Source organism: Nilaparvata lugens, chromosome X (genome assembly GCF_014356525.2).
Source record: "Nilaparvata lugens isolate BPH chromosome X, ASM1435652v1, whole genome shotgun sequence".
NCBI lineage: Eukaryota > Metazoa > Arthropoda > Insecta > Hemiptera > Delphacidae > Nilaparvata > Nilaparvata lugens.
Window position 1 is genome coordinate 29,327,245 of NC_052518.1, and position 6,000 is coordinate 29,333,244.

Here is a 6,000-nt window from a genome sequence, read left to right on the forward strand (position 1 = left end):
CTATCAGATTGCTATGTGCTTATAACATTGTTCGAATGATAAGAATATTATTTCAAATAACAAATCTGAAAAGGTGAACGCAATTTGAAAGGGGGAAATGATGTCATCAGACCCGCCCATATCTGTAGGAACGTGTGCCAAAACAGATGTGGGGGAGTGATGCATCAACTCAGCGAAGCTGCTTGGCTGTGTGTGTGTGTGTGTGTGTGTGTGTGTGTGTGTGTGTGTGTGTGTGTGTGTGTGTGTGTGTGTGTGTGTGTGTGTGTGTGTGTGTGTGTGTGTATGTAGAAGTAAAGATGCTTGGCGCTGTGCATGCTCACAACAAACTATAAAAGACTCCACCTTATTTACATATCAGTCACAACAGAATGCGAGGTGGAAGGTGAACCATTCTTCTTCTGTCTGTGTTTCTACTATTCATTGTGAACTTATCATCAACAACAACAACAAGTGTAAACAGGTAAGAATTGAAAACAATTTTTTATCAAAATATGTACACAATTCATCCACTACTACTAATACTACTTTAACACACACATCTATACAATTCGTAACACATCAGTTGACGAATTGTATACATATAAAAATTGTTAATGCTTAACAATTTTTATATCAGTCCAATTCCCCGACTTATGTGATACTACCATTACCAAATTTTTACAACTTTTATTAAATTCTACAATTTTTTCTGCACTAATGCTGGAAGCAAATCGTTGTGGTAAATATATCTCACACACCGATTTGCTTCCTACATTGCTAATTTTCAAAATAACACGTTGTCCATGTTTATTGGTATCCTCCCTCGCACTGATGATGGGGTAGGGTACATCCTCTTTCAACTCTCTCAGTGGCACCCAGGGTTTGGGTGCGGGCCGATTGATGAGCTGAATAAAGTCCATCTCCCCCTTCTCATCCTCCTCCTCTGCCCGCTGCACTTCCTTCATCAAGGGGACAAGTGATGAGCCATCCTCCACTGCAGCATGTTTCTGTTGAAAAATATTTGATTAGTGTCTTATTTGTTTCAAAATATCATCAAATCAGATTAGTCAAATCATACTAGAGAACTTGATCAATAGATTCACTACACAATCTCAAAGTGAGTAATAACTTATGTATTGCAGAATCCACCAACACTAATATCTTGTAATTCATTGTGAATACTTCAAATAATAATGTTGATTTAAAAGAATAATTCTCCGATTACTTTTAACAATAATATCTCAATTCAATTCTATCTCTAATCAGTTCAAATAATATTTCCCTGCTATCAAATAATTTATGCATCACTGATTACTTTAAACAATAATATCTTGTAATTCAATTGTATCTCTAATCAGTTCAAATAATATTTCCTTGCTATCAGATAATTTATGCATGAGTGATTACTTTAAACAATAATATCTTGTAATTCAATTGTATCTCTAATCAGTTCAAAAAATATTTCCTTGATATCAAATAATTTATGCATGAGTGATTACTTTTGACACTAATATCTTGTAATTCAATTGAATCTCTAATCAGTTCAAATAATATTTCCTTGATATCAAATAATTTATGCATGAGTGATTACTTTCAACAATAATATCTTGTAATTCAATTGTATCTCTAATCAGTTCAAATAATATTTCCTTGATATCAAATAATTTATGCATGAGTGATTACTTCTAACACTAATATATTGTAATTCAATTGTATCTCTAATCAGTTCAAATAATATTTCCTTGATATCAAATAATTTATGCATGAGTGACCACTTTTAACACTAATATCTTGTAATTCAATTGTATCTCTAATCAGTTCAAATAATATTTCCTTGCTATCAAATAATTCATGCATGACTGATTACTTTCAACTATAATCCTTTGCTATCAAATAATAATAATCAAAGACTTGTATGTGTACAGATTTTTTCCAATGATCGATTGTTTTATAAAAAATCTGTACACATACAAGTTAATAATATTTGTTGAAACTAACCTTTGTTTGTGAGAAGATTGTCTCGTCCTCATCCCCACCAACCTCAGGCTCGTCAAACACCAACCTCCTCTTCCCCTGCTTCTGCTTCATGTTGTTGCTCAGCATTGTTAGCACCGCACGCCGCGGTGCCCAGGTAGCAGGTGGAGCCAAGTGTTGAACTGGACTGTCACCCAGCATGATCTCCCCAGGCGATGGTGGTTCCACGGTGAGCAGAGAAGGAGCAGCTGCAGCAGCAGACGCGTCGGCAGCGAGGGCAGCTTTCTGTTGCCAGTAGTTGAGGATACGCTCATGTGCTAGGGGGCTATCTGGGAGGATGAATGAGGACAAGGTTGATGATGAAAATGAAATGAAATGAAATGAAAATACTCTTTATTAGGCGGAGTTAGGACTAGAAAGTCCTTTCTACCACTCAACCTTACAGGCAAATAATAATACATTACAATAAGAAATAATACAAAAGAACTATAACAATATGAAACTGAGAATAATGCATAAAATTGTAAATTAAAATCAACCATTTTTGTCTGGTGCAAAAGTAAATTAAGTAAATCAATAAATTACAAAATATCTAAAAAATAATAATAAATAAATTTAAGTTAATAATATAGGAAGAACGTTGAAACAAAGAAAATTCAGCCAAAATCATTCATACAACATTCACACAGACCACAAATTGCATCGCAACTAGCCACCATCGTACTACCCCCGCAGACCCGCCAATAACAGCCGCCTGACCTCCACCCCAAAGCGAGCACGTCCTTCAATACTCCTAATCTCATTGGGAAGATTGTTCCAATGTCTGCATGCCGTGATGGTAAACGACTTTCTGAAAGTTGCTGTCCTGTATATAGGAAAAGACAGCAGTGAGTCCCCACGATGAGTTGCTAGCACACTGACCTCAGACAGAAACTTGAAGCTCTCAGACAGATAGGAAGGAGATTTCGTTTTAATTATGGAATGAAGGAGTGTTAGGATGTGCAAGGTACAGAGTTCAGTTAATTTTAAAAGTGATAGCTCATTATAGAAAATTGAAACATGGTCAAATCACCTTAAATTAAAAATGAATCTTATGCAATAGTTTTGAGCATGCTGCAATCTGTCTGAGAGCTCCACAGTCATGTAATTTATTACAGTGTCACAATAATTAAAATGAGGCATAACGAGAGTTTTGACCAGCATGATTTTTATATTCTGTGGTAGAAATAGGGCAAACCTTTTCAAACTGTAAATGCAGGAATATTCTTTCGCAGACAAGTTCCACCTGGTCAATCCATGACAGAGTTTTATTTATAATGAGACCTAGATTTTCAACCCTGTCCTGGTATTCCAGCTCAACACCATTCAATGTCAGCTTTGGAACATTTTGCACCTGGAGTCTTGTCTGCAAACGGCTGTGAGCAACAATGATGCTATTTGTTTTTCCCTCATTCAATTTCAAGCCATGATTATATGCCCAGCTACTTATAGCATCAATGTCAGCATTCATCAGCTCCACACATGCATCACAGTCAGCAACAGCAAAATGCCTATAGATTTGCAAATCGTCAGCATAGAGATGACACCTACTGTTTTTCATACACTTGGTGATGTCATCAAGTACTGAACCTTGAGGGACTCCGCGGGTAACATCTCTCCATGATGACATCTCATTATTGGCTCTGACACACTGCCGGCGATTAGATAGATAGGATTCGACCCATTTGACACAAATCTCTTCAAAGCCAAGATTTTTCAATTTCAGAAGGAGTAGGGGATGATAAACACAATCGAAAGCTTTTGAAAAATCAAATAGTGTGAGTATAGTTGCCTGTCCTCTATCCATAGCAGACCTCTGTAACTTTCAGCAATGTGGTTGTGGTACTATGTCTTGAGCGGAATCCAGATTGATAAATGGAAAGTAGCTGGAAACTTTGAAGGAAAGCAGAGAACTGTTGTTGGACAAGCTTTTCTAGGCACTTGGACAGAGCAGGGAGAATGCTGATTGGCCTCAAGTCAGAAAATGATTTTATGGAAGAACATTTAGGGAGAGGAGAAACCAAAGCTGACTTCCAAATCATTGGAAAGTTGAAGAAGCCAAAGATTCATTAAAAATTATGGTGAGAACAGACAGGGTGAAAGGTAGGGTATCTTTTAGAAATTTAATTGAGACACAATCAACTCCCACGGCATTGCTTGACATCCCTGTAACCACTCTGAATACATCAGTTTCAGTGACAGGAGCAAAAGAGAACCTATGATCAGGAGCAGCACGAGGAGTAGCCAAAAGAGCATTAAGGTAGTCATGAGCACCAGTCAGATCAACAGGCACATTGGTGGAATGTCTATTGATATCATCTAAGATGAAAGGAATATTATGTTTAATTTGTGACTTACCAATACCAAGATTTTTCAACTTTGACCAAAGAGTTCCAGTGGGCTGCTGTTGTGAGAGTGACTGGTAATAGAACCTCACCTTGGCATTCCTGATCTCCTGCTGAGTTTTATTCCTCAGTCATTTGTATTCTGCCCAGTCAGCTGCTGATTTAGAATGTTTGGCTTTATGGAAGACAGAGTCTCTCACTTTCTGCATCTCACGAATCTCTGGACCAAACCAAGGAGCAGGTTTCTTGTTAACTCTCCTGGTAACTAAAGGGGCATGTGTGTCATATAGGACCAACAAAAAAGTATTCAATTTTTCAATCATTTCATCCATGTTGGCAGTTAGGACAACTTCATACCATGGGACTGAGGCAGCATCCAACAGAAGAAAATTCATATCAAGATATCTGTAGTTCCTGTAGGTGATGAACTCCTGTTTGGGTTTTGGAGGATGCAGTCGGTAGGCACAAAATATTAAATCATGTTTAGAAATTCCAGGGACAGATAGTTGTCCATGGTGAGCAACCAAACTTGCATCACCAACAGCAGCCACATCCAGCCAGGTCTCAGCAGTCACTGTGTGATGCGTTGCCTGCATAGGTAAAATAGACATATTACAGCAATTGAACATAGAAACAAAATTAGATCTATTCACAGAAGATAAATCAAGTAGATTGGTATTAAAATCACCCATGACAATAACATGCTTGAAACCAGTCATCAGGTCTAATAAAGATTTTTCAAATTCTCTAATAGAACCAATGTCAGGAGCCTTATAACAAACACATACAAGCAAGTGAACCCCTCTTACAGAAACATTCAAGAACATAAACTCATTCTGATTAGCAATCATGCTATCAGACACATGTAGAATGGTAACTGGAAGATGAGATCTGACATAGATTGCCACACCACCTCCTCTCTTATGGAGACGGTCATTTCTAAACAGAGAGTAACCTGTCAATTCGACACATTTATCACTTATATGTGGTTTCAGCCAAGTTTCTGATACCAGGATAAGATCCAACAAGCTACTATCAAATATTGTCCTAACCTCATCAATAGTACTGACACGGTAGTGATTGGGCATTGATGTGTGCAGCCTTTAACAAGCCGTTGGAGTGTGAGAGAGCTTGACAGAGGGCAGACCGAACATGCTGGCCCGGGGAGGCGGGCTGGTCCGGCCGCGACTAGACCGCGGCAGCAGCGAGACGAAGGCCAGCACAACACAACCAGCGAGCAACACATGCACACACAACACTCTAACAAGCAATCATCATCAAACACAAACATTATCATTACTATTATTTCAATTAGTGGGGTACAAGTCCGACTCCTATATGGACTAAAGAAGCTTGTATTTTTAAATAGTATTGGGTGATAATAATTACTTCTTTCCAGTTCATAGTAAGGTATAGACGTATAGACGATAAACAAGCAAAAACTATAGTGTGAAATATAATGGAACAGTTGAAATTCAATAATATTATAATACCATTAATACAATGTATAAGTACTTCAGATTTGACAGGGGAGAATATAGAATATGCTGCAATTCAACATGAGAAACCAGACACAGATCTACAATTAATCAGAGATGAATATATTTATGTAATCATACATCATTATGATCAGTATATAAAATAGTAATAAGATAGTATTGGG